Source organism: Coloeus monedula, assembly GCF_965178545.1.
Source record: "Coloeus monedula genome assembly, chromosome: Z".
Lineage (NCBI taxonomy): Eukaryota > Metazoa > Chordata > Aves > Passeriformes > Corvidae > Coloeus > Coloeus monedula.
Genome location: NC_138822.1, coordinates 63,669,342 through 63,689,560, shown reverse-complemented (window position 1 = coordinate 63,689,560; position 20,219 = coordinate 63,669,342). Strand labels below are relative to the sequence as shown.

The 20,219-nt window shown below is 38.7% G+C and overlaps 1 protein-coding gene across 5 annotated transcripts in view; it reads left to right on the top strand.

Moving 5' to 3' along the window:
• The window catches only part of ERBIN (erbb2 interacting protein), a 119,378-nt gene that overhangs the window by 26,493 nt on the left and 72,666 nt on the right, over positions 1-20,219 (top strand). For all 5 annotated transcript variants that reach the window (XM_082301463.1, XM_082301460.1, XM_082301462.1 and 2 more), the window contains one exon: positions 14,605-14,661. The gene's annotated coding sequence lies outside the window, so the exon portion shown is untranslated. The remainder of the gene's footprint in view (positions 1-14,604; positions 14,662-20,219) is intronic.

Here is a 20,219-nt window from a genome sequence, read left to right as displayed (position 1 = left end):
GGTTTAAATTGGCTATTGGAAAGAAATTCTCTACTGTGAAGCACTGGAGCAGGTTGCCCAGAAGAGCTGGGAATGCACCATCCCAGACTAAATTAGGCTTTGAGCAACCTGATCTAGTGGAAAGTGCCCCTGCCTGGGGCAAAAGGGTTGGAACTAATGATCTTTAAGGTCCCTTCCAACACCAGCCATTCTATGATTCTATGAAAGCACGAAGGTAGTTTTTATAGCTGTAGCTGAGATAATTGGAGCACAAGGGGGAAAACCCCCACATTCTTTCAGATACTAAGGAAATTGCTTGACTGCTGCTTTTCAAGGTGGAATTGTGGGTTCATTCTTCTCCCTTAATGAAAAAATCAGGACTCAAAATATTTGTTCTGTTGGATTTTATGGTTTTTGTTAAACGTCATTTATATTTTTGCTTACTACGATTTGGGACAATAAAGAAACAGACAAGGTAGATATGTCTGCTTTAAATTTTCTTCTTGGAAAGTCTTAATGTTTGTACCAGCATAACTGCATTATTTGGTTTTTATGCATGTATTTGTATAAGTGTAGCATATGTAGTGTATTTTCATACAGGATGGGTAAAATAAATTATTTTCCAAAGCATTATGATTACCCTTTGTGTAACTTAAAGGAGTTTCAGTAAGCAAACTGGAATTGTCTCTTATGTTTCAACACAAGTGTAGGATACACAACAGGTTGATTGTCCTTCAGAACAGATTAGGGTGACTTAGCTCAGTAGAGGAGCACATGATGTGGAGGATGGTGATGGTAAACACTGTTTAGCTTGATAAGCAGTAGTATTTGCACAACAGCAGCCTGGTAGCTGTCAGGATTTTATTTTTAAGCATTGTTGTGAAGCCAAGAGACAAGGAAAATATGAAGGATCACACAGTGAATTAATTTTACATATCTATGTGGGAATGCTGTCCATAGTTTCTCTGAAGAACTGATGAAGCTAGATAGATGGTGATCGAAGCTAACTTTATTGACTGAGGAGTCTCCCTCTTGATTTTGAATGAGAAAATAGTTTGAAAAATAGGTGAAAATAAGCTGCTTATATCTTCAGAAGAAAAGAAACAAATTAGGAATACTTACCAGCAATACAGGCAAGCAGTGTCCTAGAAATAATTTTTGTAATAAGTACAAGTTTGTGGGGTTAAGGTTTTGTTTTGGGTGCTTGGGGCTGGGGACAAATGTGACTACAGGAATTCAAAGGAAGGAGAAGCAAGGAGAGTTGTGGGTCAAAGTAATGATTTCCAGAAGTAATCAATGCAGGTGATAAAAACATTGTTGCTGCTGGTTGAGATTGTGTTCTGGTTTTATATGCATTGAATTTAAGTAGGCAGTCCCCAGATGTGCCTGTCATCTGGAACATTCCTGTGAGATGGAAGCATGTCAGGGACAGTAGTATTAGAACGGCAAGGAAAGCAACTTGGGGTATGAAAAAACCACCTTGAAACAGAGGAAACAGCAGAAGAGTGGAGAGGAGTAGGGTGACCAACAGCGGAAGAAATCACAATGGAAAGATGAGGAGACAAGAGAGGTGACTCTTTAGAGGCTCTCACCATTATTGAGGACTTTTTCACTTTGTCACAGGAAGGATCACCTGTAGAGCAGTACTAGGTCTCTGAGAAGTCTTGGACTGATAGGAGATGTTAGCAATCCAACCAAACTTTTCTTTTCCCTTTTTTATATTTTGATATTGCCCCTTTCCTTATTTTCCTTTTTATTCCCATACTTCTGAAAGAGTCAAATTTTGACTGAGGGTCAAGGCTCCTTTTTTTAAGTTTCCCTCATTTTCTACCGTTCGAACTGTAATTTGCTTCACATGCATTTAAAGCAAACAGTAACCAGAGGAGATAAAGACTTGATATCTGTATGGTGTGATTACCCAGGCATTTTTACATCTAGCAAGATTTAAGTTTAAGGCTCATTAGTCTTAAACTAGTGAGTGGGTGTTAAGCTCTGTCTCTCAGTATTTACTATTTCAGATATAGGTGCTGGCCTGTCAGTCTAATCAAAGCTGTTGAAAATTTTTCTTTTTAAATAAGGTTCTAATAACACTACTGCTGTCTAATTGCTAATGCTCATTCTGGTCTCTGTTATAATGTGTCGTACTGTTAGTGTTTATTCTCAGCCCAGTCTCTTACGGTTGTGAACACCAGAAAAGATTAACTTCGTGTGCATTACTTTCTGGATTTCTATAATTTTATGGGAAGACTGGACTATGTGCATTGTCATAGAGCGCATATATTAAAACTGTTGAATTATTTTATTAATCATTTTAAGTCTGTCTAAATAGTAATCCCTTAATGGTATTAAAATGAATGCTGGTATCTGGAATGAAATGAGTACATTAATCTCACTATTGATCTTTACTACTGAGATTTTTTCCATACTAGAAAATATTCTAGTACTTTTTCAACTGTTAACAAAGATGACTGACATGTTAGAAATCAACCTGTTGGAAAGGGTTGATTTTATTCTCTTTTTTAGTTACTGTGTCTTATTGCTAGAAAGAATATTGCATAGAGGTGTCATCTAACACAGTTTTTTTCCTATAAATTGAAATCCAGTAATCTGCAGATAAACAAGTGACTTGCTTTATTGCTATGAAAGCTTTAAATACGAACTTAATTGATTTTCCCAGATCTTGTACTAGCTTGTTGGAGAAGGTCTGGAAAATCCAGAAAAAAATTAATTTTAGTTTAAACAGATGTTGTTTTTAAAGCTCATATCTGATTGTTTTTATCTTTACTCAGAAGTCAGAACGGAACAGTATCTAGAAACCCGAAACCCCTAAGAACCTCCATTCTTTGGCTATCAGATCTAATACTGCAATTCAGTTATTACTGGAAGGCATTTTGAACTGTAATGGGCAACTACAGTAAAAAGGATTTTGGAAGATGTATGGATATAATCTTCAAAATGCATTTTAGGGCATGTAGTTTGGTAGGGCTCCTATCAGTATATGAAGGGCATATTCCTCCAGGCAGTATATTTTTACAAGACAACCCTGCAAAGAATGAGAAATAGGGAATGAGGAGAGACTTACTGATTTCCAGACTACACACAAACAGCTGTTTCTGTATGTTATGCTGTGTTGGTTTAAAGTAAATTCAATAAAAAAAGGGTAAGAATTGAGACAAAACAACCCTCACTGCAATCTCATTATTGGAGGGAATATAACAAACTCATATCCTGCTCCTTTCCAGTGTATGCAATCCACACATGATTTTTAAGTAACAATTGTGGTTTTGTTTTTTTCAGATTGAGAAGCTATGTCCACATTCGTTTCTTCAAGTTCTATCAGCAGAGGGATTTTTTTTTAGACAGGAACAACTAGGACTGTTTTCCAATCTGTTGAATTCAGCATATTAATTTCCTTAAATTTTCTTGTGAGTTGGGGATTAATTACCTTGCAGCTCTGCAATTTCAAATGACAGCAATTTTTTATTACCTTAATGAGCTGTTTCCCTTTTAGTTCAGGTAGCTTATGGGTCTGGACTGTTTTGTGTGTTAGAGGAGGATTGTTACCCTGTTACATAGCTAAAATCCAGGGAGATTCTATAGATTCTTTTCAATGGTGAAACAAATTACCTCTAACAGTATTTGCAGAATATAAATTTGCTGCAACAAAGGGGTTGGGTAGCTTTAAGTTATATGGTAAAAAGTGACAATTGTGCTGCATCATTGATTCACAGGCAGGTAGGGAGATCTGACGGCAAGCCAAGGCTTAGTGTTTAGAAATTGGCTCAAATCGTGAGATTAAGCAGTAGCATTAGCCTTTTCAAGAGTAATGTGATAATGTCACAGAGTTACAGATCATACCTCCATGACAGATGGTGCATGCCTGTGTGAAGTGTAGTAGGGTAAAAATACTTTTCAGTTTGATGTTTTATATGTTTAGTCACAATCAGTAGCTGCTGTAGTTAGTTTAAAATTTAATATCAATTCAAACAGGAAACATCAGCTTCCAGGAAGACACCTGTTTAATTGTCCAGAGCTTACAAAAAAAAGTTCTAATACTGGACATTTGCCTTCAGGATATATCTCTACTTCAGATCAGTGTATTTTTAAAAATTCATATCTCTGCTTCTATATTGTTGCTGCTTGACTATATAATTTCTGTTTTCAATATAGAAGTATATTATTCCTCCTGGTGTCTTTGTTACTGTTTATAGACAGCACTGACATTCAAATTGGTGTGTGCAATATTTGACAGTTGAAGCTTTAACAAGTATCTGATGGTTGTTTTTTTATTTAAACCCACTCAGACAAAGCAGTAACACAAATATTTTTGTTTCACTTTGCATGTTAAGAGCACAGCTGAAGTTAGTTTCCTTCGTGGCTATGAATATTTAGCAATTTTGCAAGCATGTTGTCAGATTACTAATTGTATTTGTAATCAAACTGGCCAGTGATGTCTCCTAATTCAATTTTGTAAAGTAGGGAGGAACAAAATAAATGCAGAAGGAAGTAAAAGGTTCATAATAGCAATTGTTAATTGGAAAGTTATGCCTGTCCACATGTGGAGGGGGGGGAAATGACATCTAAAAATAGCTTTAAGTGTTGCTTAACTAGCACTGCTCACCTCTGCCCTGAAAGGAAAGAGAACTCAGGAATTTACATACCCCAACAATGACTTGGCTGGTGTGAGATCTATAATTAAGTATACAATTATAGCAACTGTTTGCTGTTAGTTTCTTCTCTTTTTGAAACAATTTAAATTTGAAATTTCCATTATGCTATAAAGTTACGTTTCTAAACGATGTGAAAAGTAAACGATTTATCCAATTCCTATTATCAATTTCATAACATATTAAGACAACTTAGGTCTTACTAGTTCCAAGAATTTTGTACATAATTTGATAAATTCAAGTATAAAGCCTTAGCTGTTTAACAGTTCAAACTGTGTTGTAGAATCTCCTGGACCAGCCAGTAGTGATAAAAGGCCACAGGCACAAGATGAATTCAAACATTTGATGCCACAAACATTCACAAAATTGGTAAAATTTGTAGTCTGAATTCTGTCATGTCCACCTGTATTTTGATAGTTTAAAACGGCTCTAGGGTTAGGTTTTGTGCATAAGCTGTGTCATAACTAGTAGAGTATCTGCCTGATATGGGAGGTGTGTCGAAAGTATATCTGGCTGCCCAGGTTTTAAATGGAGAGAAATATACCATCTTTATTTGTCTTACTATTGAGGTGTAAATAGAAGGTTGTTCATGTGGAGTGCTAGAAACCTGTACTTAAATGTTGTCCAAGAGGACTTGAACCTTAGGTCATTTGTCTGTCAGGACAGGAATGCGCAGTCTGTGACAATCTGGGGTTCATTCTAGGAGTTATCCTAGGATTTATCTGATTAAGTTTCACATGTTGTTATTGGAGAATTGATTATTCAGGTTTTTATTCCCTGTGCTTTCTCCTCTCATGCTTGGTCATACTTGCTTTAGTATCTAGATCACTTACTTTTTCCTCATACTAAGTAGTGAATGTGTTATCTTAGTGAGTCAGCACCTACTTAATGCAGTATTTAGACAAGTGCTATTTGCACACAGAAGTGTGGGTGTTGGCTGCCACCAGCATTTTATACATGTCCATGGTCTCTATAAGTCTTGGTGCGGTATTTCTGAAGTACTGCACAAATAAAATTAGGTATGTCCCTCCATAGAGTATTTCAATATCTAATAAAAGATGTGGGTATGATGAAGTGGGGGAGGAAAAAGAGTTTATCTGGTGAATGGAAGTAGGCAAAAAGAAATAAGGATCATGATAATAGCATAATACAAGTTAACCACCTACTGAATTTAGATCAAGTATGTCTTTTCTAGAAACAGTCATGTACGTTCTGGTGTTGTTTAATGTGTGTGTATGACTGAGTTTTGTGGTTTCAGTAATAAATATTACTACTGATTCAATTGTATATTCTGTCTCTTACATATTATTCTCTTAGTCACTTGTTTTCCAAATTTTCCACATTCCTCATCTTTCCCATTATCAGTGTCTCTTGTTCTGCAGTGAAAGGAGGCTGAGTTTTTACCACATTTGCTGTGTTTAACAGTAACAGGACTGAAAAAGCTTTGGCCTTTTGGAGTGGTCACTGCTTAGGATCCATGTGCTGATGGGAAACTAAAGAGTGAAGGGGGGAAAGGGTGAAAAGGAACAGGGCTACAGAGGAGCAAAGGGTGGGAGCACCAGATCTAAATAGTTTTCTCTTGGATTTGCAGTCTCTCTTGTTATCCTCAGTGTTCATGTCACATTGTTTGTGGTGCTAATTGGCCTCCTGATGTGACGTAGGTATGTTCAGTTCCCTCAAAAGTTAATGTCAGTTCTGTTGTAGCAGTGGAAATCTTTGAAATGGCTGAACCTTATGTGAAAGTTGTTGTAACCTGAAAAAAACCAAACTTTTTTTCTCCTTTTTAATTCCTATATTGAATCAAGTTGGATTCTTTCTGTTCCCACTAACAACAAAGCCTCCTCAGGGTTAACTATACCTCAGTGTGTAGCTTGGCACAGCTACTCACTTTTACTCAGTGAGTTAGCACAACTGTCACTTAGAGACAAAAGGTTTGTTAAAGAGTTGTGACAGTGCATGGGGTACACTGTTGCTATTCTGAAATGTGTTGGTTTTGTCCCTAAGAATGATCTGTGAGGCTAAGATAAGTAATCTACAAAATGATCTCAGATAGTTTTCTGTTGCGATGACTTATTTCTTTTTTTTTAAGTTCAGGTACTGCTGTATTTTATGCTTCAAAGACAAGAATCAAGTTGTTAAGAAGAAATCACTAAACTTGTTTATTTTGTTAAAAATATGTATATTAAATAAGTACAGTGTTTAAGGACGCTATGAATATTAATGTTTTAAAGCCTTCATAAAATTCTTACTTTTTAGCGTTAAGTTTGGAGTAGAAAACCAGTGTTATTCTGTGTTTTCATTTCTGTCTTGGTTTCTGGTTATTTGAGCTAATGTGATGGCATCGAGTAGCAGAAACAGTAAACATCACTAGTGCCTTAAGCAGAATGATTAGGAGCAGCATACAGCAACATTTTAATCACCCTCGCATTTACCGTTCTGGAAAACAACCTTGGTTTATAGATTTTAATAAATTTTAAGTCTGTGAACACCAACTGTACTTTCCTGTAAAGCAGAATATATTGATATAAGTCATCTTCATTCTAGAAAGAGATTTGCCTGATACCTTTTTTTTAATGTGAACAGGAGCATTTTATATTATGCATTCATGAATGATTGAATCAATATGTGATTATTCAGTTGCTTTAGTAAGACTTGGAAAACAACTACCTAAGATAGTTAATTACATTGACTAGACAATTTTGCTAGAGTGGAAGCACAGAAACATGTGTCTCCATGGTTAACAAAAACCACTAAGTCTCAGCTTTGTCCCCTGGAAATGTTTCCAAATCATCCGACTGATGTGCTTCCTTTTGTACAAACTGACACTGACCTTAACTCAAAAGTAAAGTTTGACTTTGTAGCATCTAATGTTGCAGTTTGCTCTGATGTGGTGGTGTTGGTAGTGGGTTGGCCCACATGATCTGGAGAGGTGCCTAACAACCTCCATCTGCAGTTCTCAGTGCTTGGGGAAAGGAGGTAAAATAGTGCTACATCTTACTGCTTCTCTGGAGAATATGGGGTTTAAAGGCAAATAAAAGTCACAATGTGAGTCTTACCTGCAACAGCTATGCCTTCTGAAGGTGTTGTAGATCTAACTGTTTATGCTTAATTGTTATTTGTTGTTTGATATTTTGTTCTTTGTATTAGAATATATAAAATAACTTTTCAGAGCATGTGCTGAGTCTTATGCTTCAGGAGACAGGCATCTCGATTCGTAAATGATTCCTTGCAGTTTGATGAGATCCGAAACTTCTCCAATCTGGTGCACGTGCATCAGAGCAGTTTTTCACTGGTGAGATCAAATGCAGACATACTGGTCATTTCTGCACTATTATAAAAGGGAGTTTTGAACCTCAGACAATTTCCGTAAGTCTAGGTATGTTTGTTTTGTTGCAAAACCACTATTTGTACTCAGAACACTTAGAGAAGGTTTTTGTAGCTATATCCACAGAGGTGAAAATGCCACCTTTAAAAAAATTGAGGTCACAGGTGCAGTCTTCATTTATGCCTTGGAGACCCTTTTTTTGACCAGCTTCCCCAAAGGAAAGTAGTCAACCACAAAATTCAGCAGCTCTGATTTATGTATGTGTGCACAGGTATGAATGTGTTTCCTTAACTCTTCTGCAAAAGTGCTGTTGTGATATTGTAAATAACAGAATTTCACTTTGTTGCACTCTAGGCAGTCCATTAAGTTTTAAGTTAATTAAAAAGACCTTTAATGGAACTGTAGATAATCTGGCAGAACAATGAAACTCTTAATATTAAAATATAATTCATGTAACAAGTTACCCAGTCCAGGGACCTATCTTAGTGCCTTTTCTATCCCATAATATTCTATTATGTTGATAAGCATACCCAAAGCCCTTGGCAGAACACTTTTGAACTGCATGTCCTCTGCAGTATACCAGCAGGTTATTTTGGGGCATTCTGGAAGCAAAAGTGAACCTTTGTGTGCTTGCTTAGAATGTGCCATCAGCTGTCCTCTTCCTGCATTAAAGGATTCTGGTTGTCAGCAGCTGTGACAGCATTGGTACTAGGAGGTAACAAATCCTCAAGTAGGTCAGTCTCACGCTGCTTGAGGTAATGTTTCGTTATTAACATCTTAGACTTGACCACCCAAAATCAGTAGAAAGATAGTTCTGCTCCCTGAAACTTGTTAGATTTTTGTCAGTGAGACAGTTCGTTGTTTCTTTGCTTCACTCTAAATGTCTGTCTTTGGTTCAGATACTGAAACAAAAAAATGCGGTGAGACAGGAGGGACAGCATCTGCTTCCAGGAAAAGCAAGATGGATTTGTTTTTGAGAATGGTCTCTAAATCCTTTGTCTCCCTGTTTCTTCTCTCTTACCCCTCTTTATTCCCCAGTCTGGGAATCTGAGATGAACTAAGCTGTCTGTGGTCTGCAGGCCTTTCTACTTTGTGCAAAATATGTTTAATTCCAAAAGGTATGCTGTCTAGAGATAAATATTTTCTCAGCTGTGTTTATCTTTTGTTTCCTCAATCAAAATCATATGTTGTTTTGTTTGTTCAAATTATCTCACTGTAAGGCACATATTTCCCACCAATGTGGCAGGTTGTGATTGAATTGGAATCTTGCCAGTAACCATTGACAGTAAAACTTATTTATTATCATTGTGTATGAAATGATTATGCACATCTGCATGTACTCCCCTGATCCTTTGGCAGGCAAAATCTTCTTGATCAAGTACAGTGATACTGATGGTGCATACAGTTGCTCTTCCTCAGTCTGCTTTGGAACCCCTCATCTTCCTCATCCCCATTTCAAAAGGCAAAAAACCAACTATCTCCTTGCCCTAAAATTGTTCTTGGTTTACAAGACAGATTTTAGTGGTTGAGTATGGGATCTGTTTCTGCTTAATGTGAGTCTCTGCTATGGATAATTTTGATCAATCTAAAGTCTTTTTATCTGAATGTACTTTTCTGCTGAATATGAATGGATGTTTAAGGACAAGCACAGATAATCTGGATTCTGCAATACTCTCCTGGAGTCATTTAAATAAGTATTTTGCTGGTTTTACTGTTTTCAGTATTTAATATGGAGGATGGTTATCAAGAGGTGAAGGCTCCCTGAAATGTCTCTGAAGCAAGCAATTTTAAAGATACATATTTCCAACCCTTCCTGTAATGAAGAGCATGTTGTGATTTACCCCCTCTCCCTCTCTCTTTTTGTTTGGTTTGGTTTCCTTAAACAGTTTGGAGAAGGTAAAAACTGCTTGGGCCTCATTCGTTGTACTGAAGTATAACGCTACATCCTGATCTGTTGTGTGAAAGTTTGCTACGAGTGTTCTGGGTACATCAGTATTCTTTCAAAAGCAGTTGAAAGAATTCTGAGGATTGCAGTGAACTGTAACCCCATTGTAGAAGGCAGCTGCATTTGTCAGACATGATTTCCCCATGAAGCCATGCTGGATGTCACAAATCACCTCCTTATTTTCTGTGTGCCTTAGCAGAGGTTTCAGGAGGATCTGCTCAATGGTCTTTATGGGCAGTGAGGTGAGACTAACTGACTTGTAAGTTCCATGGGTGTTTATTTCCCTTTTTAAAAATGGTGGTTATGTGTCCTTTTCCCAGTCGTAGGACATCCACAACTTCTCAAGTATGATTAGATAGTCGCTTATCTACTTCCTTTGTCAGTTCCTTCAGGATCTGTAGATGTACCTCATCAGGTCCCATACACTTGTGAATCTTCAGGTTACTTAGATGTTTCAAACCAGATCTTCTCCTACAGCAGATAGATAGTTCTTCATTCTTCTGGTCCCTGCCTTTACCTTCTGCAGGTCAGGTGAGGTGGCTGGAGAACTTGCTGGTGAAGACTGAGACAAAAAAGTAATTGAGTACTTTTGGCCTTTTCCACTTCCCAGGTAACCACTTCTCCCATTTCCTTTGGAGAGACCCACATTTTCACAGTCTTCCTTTTATCACCCATGTGCCTATAGAAATAATAGAAATCATGGTCTGGAAGGGACCTTAAAGATCATCACGTTCACACCCTCCTTCTGTGGACACTTCCAAGGATGGGGCATCCACAACTTCTCTGGGCAATGTATTCCAGTGCCTCATCACCCTCATAGTAAAGAATGTCTTGTACTGGACACAATACTCCTGGTGGGGTGTTACAAGGGCAGAGGAAGGGGGCAGAATCACCTCCCTCTGCTGCTCTTTTGATGTAGACCACGGTACAGTTGGCCTTCCTGGCTGTGAACGCACACTGTTGTCTAGCTTTTCACCCAGAAGAACCCTCAAGTCCTTCTCAACACAGCTGCTCTCACTGAGTTCGCCTCCCAGTCTCTGTTCATGTCTGGGATTGCCCCGACCCAGGTGCAGCACCTTGCATTTGGCCTTGTTGAACTTTGAGGTTCTTATGGACCCTTTTCTGAAGCTTTTCCAGTTCCCTCTGGATGGTAAAGAAGCCATCTTATAGAAACTTTTCTTGTTGCCCTTGATGCCCCTGGCCAGATTTAATTTTACCAGTGCTTTAGCTTTCCTGACCTGATCCCTGGCTGCTCAGACAATCTTCTTCGATTCCTCTTAGGCTATCTGTCCTCCGTAAGCTGAAGCCAGTGGTAAGTTGGAAGTGAAATACTTTAGTGGAATGAGAAATACTTGCTCACTTAGTTGTGGGCAACCCCTGGAGTATAGTGATTGGAACAGCTGCTCTGGGGCAGACTGGAAATCCATCTGGCAAGCATTTTCTAGTAGCATTTGGGTTATACTTAGGAAAGAGTAAGAGCAGGATGGACACGTATGATAATTCCCCCAAGTACTCTCCCCATAAAACTGAGTGCTAGGGCTTTTTGGTTAGAGGAACATATTGAGGCTCAGTCTGATGTGATTGATATCATGCCCTAGAGCATGGTTAAATAAGATTTCATAAGGTGTTTTTACCTTGAGGGTAACTTTTAGTCATCTAAAGCACCTGTTACCACTTCTGCAAAACAACTAGAAAAGTGGTATTCTGAACTAGCTGAGGTCTTTGTGATGTTGCACCCTTAAGGGAAAGGGAGCACCCAAGATTTGTAGAATTCATTGGTTGAAAGGAATGAGAAGTCAGATGATCCACAAAAGCATGTGAAGTTTCATTACTAATTACACACTTGGCTTGGAAATAGGTATGTTAGTACCCTGGCCTCTTATATAAGCACATGGCAGTGGATTTTGGATAAAGGGGTAGGGTTTAAGGGAAGACAGAGGGAGAGATATGCACTAAAGACAAAAGGGAAAGAAAGAGAAGGAGGAAGGAAAGAAAGAGATTACCAGTCCCGGCTGCAGCATCAGTCCAGCTGATGACATGTCCTGAGGCCACTGCCTGGGCTTAGATCAGGTTACCTATTAATAGACAAGCTTTCCTTGCCCTGGAGGTAAGTGTCACACTTTCTATGCAAATTAATTACCACTCACAGTCCATTCCTCCAGGCCTTTCTGGAAATGGGTCAGAGGGCTTTGGGCATCTTTGGTGGTCTTATTCCCCCCATATAGTCCATGCCTGCTTCTCCACCTCATTTCTGTGTTTGCTGTACTGAGTTGTGCTTACCTCCAAGAGGTAGAGAAAAGACCTTTGTCCCAGAAAAGTGCTGTCCTACCTCCTTATGGCCCCTGGTTCAGTCACATCTTGTTCTTTCTCACAGGGTATCACTGCCAACAGTCCTTGGCTGTTGTTACCTGCAGTCCTTGGTTGGTGCCACAGACACCCTGCTATTGGTGTTTGAGAAAAGCACATTAGCCCCTTGTCTTCTAGACTTCTACAGTTCTGGTGCACGGTTACTTTGAGCTCTTCCAAATACCCTGGTTTATTTTCTTAGAGAGTTTGTTGTGCTTTCCTGCAAACTGCCTGGTGATAGGAGTATGTGTAAGCCTTTAAGGTTCCTGCTATTGGAAACTCATCAGTGCTTGCAGTTGTAGTTACAGCACTTTCTTAGCTGTCATCTTTTGATAGAGGGTTAAGATTGTGTGACTCAATGTCACAGTTTCAAGTGACATTATGGAAACATCAGTTGCACAGAGTTCATTGCTTTTGTTTGATTTTGTTACTGATGTCTTTTGTTCAGAGACTTGTGTAGCTGCTAAATCTCTAAAGCAGAATGACCTGAAATGCCCAGGTAGTATTGTGTATTCCTCCCCTCATGCACACACTTGCTCTATTGTTGCCTCTGGATGTTTGAGATTGGATGAGTTCCTTCTGCTTGGGTTGGAAGTCTGCGAACAGTTCAAATGGTAATGGCTCCCTATCACTGGATTTTATTCTTTTAGGCATTTCAACAGAGGCAGCGTAACAGGTGTCAGGAAATGATGCAAGAGTAATCCCTTTTTGTTTATTGTTTTTGTGATGATTATGGGGCTAGCTATTTCTTTGATAATTTTTCTTCTCTGAATGCTTTGCCAGCAGACTCTTGACCTTAGGTCTTTATCTTTCAGAGGCACAATCACCTGACTGTTTCTTTGTCAGATCCAGCTCTGCACTGTTGTGTTCTCTGGATGAATTCTGCTTATCCTAGCAAAACTATTGCAGACCTGCATTTCTTCTGTTTGGGAGTTTGTGTACAGTGCCTCTGAAATAGCTTTTATAAAGATTAAAGAGTTTTGCAGTAGGATCAAAGTGCTGTGGGAAAGGAAAGAAGCATGCAGCTATGGCAGTTTGACTGACTTTTCTAAGAGCCCAAGTTTCAGAATCTGGTTTGATCCTTGATGCCTTTCTTGATTTTTTTAATTGTCTTGAGTGGTACTGCTCTGCATTTTTGAGGCTGGCTAAACTAACAGAGAATTTTTTTTTTTTTCAGTAGGGAACTTGAAGGGCTTGAGGCTTTAATATTACTTTTACCCCTTGCTATCTGCATGTCTTGGATGTCCTTCTGTTGAAAATAAATGAATAGTAGATCTATGCAGTGTAGTGCATTGGAGTTCACTTGTTACGAATGCAGAAGCTGACAACAGTGACTCCCAAATGAGGAATAGGACATGCAATATGCAAAAGTTGATTATAGTGCAATCCTGCTGTGGCAGTCCTTACTTCTGGGAGTGGGAGTTCATTGTCCTGTTTCTTACCCCAAAACAAGCTTTTCTCCTGGAACAAGTTGATTTTAAATCTCTTTCAGGATCTATTTGTTTTATGGTGGCCTGGTTCTGCTTTTGTTGGAAAGAAGTGAAATACAGTTCCGTTTATAGGCAATCCTTTGAAAGAAGCTACCTGTGATCCCCACAATTTAAATTCTTTTCTAGATAATGAAAATTTGACAGATTATATGCTGCTTGACTTAGCTTCTTATCTGTTCTGCATAACTTCGTGCTCAGTGTCAGACTACAGTGACATTTAATCCCTCTGAATATATGTTCTACTTCTGCCTTTGTCGGAGGCAAAATTGATCCTTCCCATTGGCCCAACCACTGATTTTGAGTGTTTTCAGTCAAATACATTTGATGCTTTAATTTGTTTTTAATTGTTCTACTTCAGTGAAGTTAGCATCAGAGTTCTCTTATGCCTTATAAAATGTGTTGCAACTTAAAAAAAATTCCTAAAGTTAACAATGCAAAAATGTACTCTCTTTATCTTTGCTTAATTTTGATGTATTTTTTCTTAGAATTCTTCAGAACTGTGTGCAAGAGAAATATCTGTGTGATACTTAATATTTTAATATGTAACTATAAAAGGAGTAAAAATGAAACAACTTTGTAGACAGAATGCTTTAAAAGAAAAGTAGGATAAAAAGCAGTGTTTTATACACCAAAGAATTATCTCCTTTGAAAGTATATATGCAGTTCTGCTGTCTTGGAAGTCTTTCAAGTACTCTGAAATATTCAGGCTATTATTCACACACATGTACAGCTTTTCTTCTAACAAAACCAAAATTCTGAAAGCCAAATAAATATCCAATACAATGAAATATTAGTTTGTTCTTATCTAGTAGTGATAGGGTTGACTAAAATTTGTCCCTTTGTCCTAAACAGAATGTTGACTTTGAAAGCTCAGGGAAGAAGCAGCAGGGAGAAAAAAGTAACACAGTGGTAAGTACATTATTTGTCTTTCCTCTGGACAAACTGCCTAATGATTAAAGTAGAAGTCCTCTTACTTATTTGTATTTTGTTATAATTGCCTCCAAAGCACTTGAATTTTATCCTGCATCATCTCTCATGTTACTTTGAAGGCAATTTTTTTTAGCTATGCATATCTGTTGAAAACCCAAGTAAATTACATTTATTTGCATGTGTTTGTGTGCATATATGGAAAGGGGAATAGATGGAAAAGGAAAATAACTCTGTTTTGAAGCTCAGTGGCTATTATTAAGTGTCTTGAGAACTTCAGAATACTGGGTTTTGTAATTTCTTCTTTTTTTTCAGTTCTTAGAAATGATCAACATTTTTTTTTTGAAAATGTGGATAAAAGATACTTGAAAAAATGCTTAAAATTTTTGTTGGGTCTCTTAGTGTCCTTTCTGGTTTGCTGCTCTAAAGCCTAGACATGCATCATATCATATAATTTCTCTCTTACTGGTGTGTTAACATTTTTTAGCTAGAGAGCATGTATAAAAATGTGAAGAGTGTTAACAAGACAAAGTTTGATTTGCTTTCAATGCTCAATGGAAAAGCAACACATGTTCAGAATCAGCTTTTTTCTATATTAAGTGATGCCAATGCAGATGGCACTAACTTGCTTTTGCCTCATATTGTAAGGGTTTGTAGAGGCAAGTATTTTTCATGAATAAAAAGAGTATCCAATAGAATATTTAGTCGTCAGAAGTTCTATATGAATTCCTGTGGAGAAACTGTTACTGCCTAGTCCCCCTCCTGCCCCAGAAAAAAAACCCCAACAACATATGACAGCAGCTTCCATCTGCTCTGATTTTATTAATAGTGCTGCTCAGATTGTGGAAATGCTAATAAATATTGACTCCTCAATGACTGTAATTTTGAGGCTATAAAATATTAGTTCAAAGGATACAAAATCTTCTGCGTATTTTGTCTGGCACTTCTATAAACAGCAAATGCTTAAGTAGATAGAAGCATGTGCACATGCTTGTGTTTTCTAACCTTTTGTATAGCCTACAATGCTGTAGGCTTTGTGTGCTTTGGCATTCTCCACTGAGCTAATAATCCGTGCTGTTGCCGCACTGCCTCAGCTGTGCTTGCTGCACTGTAAGGTTTGTTGCTTCCTATGGGCAAATGACTAGTAATGCCTCTTACCTTCACTTCCCCTGTGCTGTTTCATCTCTTTTGACTGTGGTGGTATAACTAGAGGAATTAAGACAGTGTCTCTTCCTTTCTGCTGGAATAGATATTGACGGTATGCAGTACACTGTATTTTCTCATATGGTAGATCCAAATGTAATCCCTCCAAGAACTAAACCTGAAGCATAAGCTTTATGCTTCTTATGGTTTTTTACCTCTGCCAGAAGCTTACCATGTTTTAGTCTGGTTGCTATGTGCATTTAATTTTCATTGTTTTCTTTGTTTAGAAAGTCAGGAATTTGTTTCCGTGGATCTTTTTCACAGTAGCAATGAAAGAAAATGAGGTTATTTAATGCAGAAATTAGTGGATTTGGAAAGCAAAGCAGTTCTGAAGTATCTTGGTTCCAGTCAGCTGTACTAAATAGCTGTGATTACTAGGTATATAGTAGCTGTGATTATTTCTATTGCATATTTTAAAAAAAGTAGATATGGATAGTGGGGGATGGAGTGCACTTCAGTATCCTTTTGGGATAGGTATTTCATATTCCTGGCTATGCATTAACTTAAAAATGAGAAAAATTAAATCTGAACTGTGTCAGTTCCATAATGTAAAGGAATTCTTTAGCCATCTGAAAACACTAGTGTTGAAATACTGAAATATCAATGTCAATGGCTTTTAAAAATGCTTGGGTTTTTGCGTATTCCATGAAGGTCTGTGGGACTCCTGCGGTTTCCTTTAGACTTCAGTTTGCCATACTAAAAATCACTGCATTTATATGGTGCCTTTTTTTTTTTGATCTGAGGAAGAGAAGTGGATGAGATTCAAACACAGTAGTTTTAAAAATCAATTTATTCCTCCCTCTTAAGGTTTTCTTAGTAACACGACAAATACACACCCAAAGAATATGCAATCAAGTGAAACATCAGAAATGAAGCTCAGATCTAATGCTAATCTCAGCAGCGTTGCTAATGGTATCCAATTAGAAACCATTCTTCAGAGGAAGTGTTATACTGGCACTTGGATAGATTTACTGTCCAGATGGGAGTTATTTTCTAGGGCTGTCTCAGAAAAAGAGCAAAAGAAAATGTGTGAGAACATACTTGAAACTACCTGGGCTGCAGTTGTGTTATGACAGTGTGTGTGTTGCTGTGTAGTGTCATGTAGTGTTAATATGAAAAGTCAATATAAATATTAAAAAAAAGAATAAAAAGTACATTTGCTTGGTTATCTGAATATTTTAAATTCTAATTTTTTCCTGTAAACTTAATCTGTAACTTTTCTCTCTCTCTTTTGGTAAGGATATTGCTGTAATAGATCTTGCCTTAAATTCACAGAATCACAGAAGAGTTACAGTTACAAGGGACCACTGGAGATCATCTCATCCAAGGCAGGGTCACCTAGAGCAGGTTACAAAGGAACAGGTCTCTCTGTGTTTTGAATGTCTCCAGAGAGGGATACTCCATGATCTCCTTGGGCAGTGTGTTCAGTGCTGTGCCACCCTCAACATAAAGAAGTTCTTCCTTATCTTGAGGTGAAATTTCTTGTGTTGTAGTTTATGACCATTGCTTCTCATCCTGTATCTGGGCACCACTGAAAAGTCTGGCACCATCCTCTTGGCACCCATCTCTGTGATATTTTTATGCCTTAATGAGATCCCCTCTCAGTCTTCTCTTTTCTAGACTAAACAGGCCCAGCTCTCTCAGTCTCTCCCCATAAGAGAGATGGTCCAGACCCCTCATCATCTTTATGACCCTTCAGTGGACATGTTTCAGAAGCTCCATTTCTCTCTTATACTGAGGAGCCCAGAACTGGACACAGCACTCCAGATGTGACCTCACCAGGGCCCAGTAGAGGTGGAGGATCAGCTCCCTTGACCTGCTGGCCACACTCTTCCCTATGCACCCCAGGATCCCGCTGGGCCTCATGGCCACAAGGACACACTGCTGGCTCATTGTCACCTTGTGATCCCCCAGAACTCCCAGGTCCTTCTCTGCTAGAGCTGCTCTTTAGTGGGGCAGCCCCAGCCTGTGCTGGTACTTGGGGTTATTCCTCCCTGGGGCAGGACCCTGCTCTTCCCTTGTTGAACCTCACTGGGGTTCTCTCCATCCAACTCTCCAGCTTACCACGGTCCAGCCGGAGGGCAGCAGAGCCTTCAGGTGGATCAGCCAACCCCCCCAGTTTGTATCATCAGCAAACCTGCTGAGGGAACCTTGTATCCCTTCATCCAGGTCAGTGAGAAACAAGTAGAGTGAGACTGGACCCAGCATTGATCCCTGGGGAACACCACTGACTGCAGGCCTCCAACTGGATTCTACTCCCCTGACCCTCTGAGCTCTGCCATTCAGCCAGTCCTTGATCCGACTCACTGTCCATTCATCTAAACCACATTTCCTGAGCTTACCTATGAGGAATGTTAAGCCTATGTAGCTGAACCCTCAATGACCAGGGGAGGGTCTTCCTTTCTGCAGCCTTTCTCTCCTTGCCCCAAGGTCTGGGATTCCTTAGGGCTGGCCTCAGCAGTTAACACCAAAGCAAAGAGGGCATTCAGCAGTTCTGCCTTTTCTGTCTTCCATCACCAGGACATCCATCTGACTCATGAGTGACCCCACATTTTCCCTAGTATTCCTTTTGCTGATGATGTACTTGTAGAAGCCCTGCTTGTAGTCCTTGCTATTCCATTACAGACTCAACTTGAAGTGGGTCTTGGCCTTCCTTGTCACATCCCTGCATTCTGTGACAATGCTCCTGTCATATTCCCATGTGGCCTGTCCCTTTTTTCCACATTCCATAAATTTCTTTCTTCTGTTTGAGATTTTTTAGAAACTCCCTGCTCATCCATAAAGGTTTCCTGCCGCCTTTGCTTACTTTCTGGTTCATGGAAATGCAGTGGTCTTGAACTTGGAGGAAATGATGCTTGAATATTGACCAGATTTCTTGGACCCCCTTCTCTTCTAGAGCCCTAACCCTTGAGATTCCTCTACGCAGGTCTTTGAAGAGGTTAAAGTTAGCTCACTTGAAGGGTAGGGTTTTAGTCCTGCTTGCTGCTTTGCTTCCTCTACACAGGATCATCTTGAGTTCCACCGGCTTCTGGTTGCTACAACCAAGGCTGCCTCCAGCCTTCACGTTCTCAGTCCTTCCTAGTTTGTTTGTACAAGGTCCAACAACACATCTTTCCTTGTTAGTTCTTCTACCACTTACATCAAAAAGTTACCTTCAATGATCGGCAGGAACTTCTTGGACTGTGTGCTGGGTCATATTGTCTCTCCAAAAAATACTGAGGTGACTGAATTACAGATACATACTCCCATATACCTCTGACTTACTGAAGTCTTAGTCTAGGCTTATAAGGGTATTGAGTATTACTGCATTTCAATTAAAGGCTGCACTTGAAATAGAATATTTTATTATGTAGGTTATTTGCCAGAGATTTTTTAATACTTCTGTTCCGTTTTGACAGAGTCATTCTGGTTTTGTCATTGTTAAGCTTTTGCCATGATAAGGCCAAGTACTGCTGACTGCTTTGCTGCAGAAAATAAATAGAAAGAATTATTCTGGAGAGTTCTTTTTATTTATCTTTTGCTTAGGGTGGGTTTTACTTGTCAAAATTAACTCCTGCGGTTTATATCTGTTGCAACACATACCTAGTTAGAGATTGTTTAGTTCCAGTAGAACAGGAAAATGCTGTTGTTGAACCAAGAAAATGTTATTAATACAGGTAACACCACTGCAACTGCAACAAGTAAAGAGGTTTTATACGATGGCTTACATTCTACTTGTGTAAAGGATTTTTGATTATTTTAAAGCAAAACAAAACAGAAATAGTAAATTGTAATCTGGTTAGAATTTATTTATAGAATGCAAGAAAGAGATAATTTAAGTAAACGTCTCCAGAATTCATACCTGACATTGCTTTTCTGGGAGTTAACTGACATTATCTTGCTGCCTTGGCTCTTGGAGATGGGTGGATGGTTTGGGGTTTTTTTTTTCAGTTGGTTTAATATATAGAGGCACTGAGAACTTGCGAAGTAGTTAACTAAGAGGAACTTTGAACTTGATACTTTCGCAAGTTAGGAGTAGAAAATGGCTGGGTTTGGTTATATTCTGATATTCTGGATCAGTAAAAAACCCCTGATTTCTGCACTCTCTGTACCCTTAGTTTTCTCAGAAAACTTTAGCGAACATCCTTAATATTTTTCATTTAACAATTTGCTGTATTTACTAGTACGTTCTTCCTCTTGTTATTACCATTCACTGTTGTTGTTTCAAGACTAACGCCTTTTATTTCTTTTCCTCTGAATGCTGTCTGTGAGCAAGCACAGCGTGTTTTTTGGTGTTCCTTACCTGCATGAGGACATGCAGCCATGGATGCAGTTTAGCATTGTTTTTATGCCAGAAC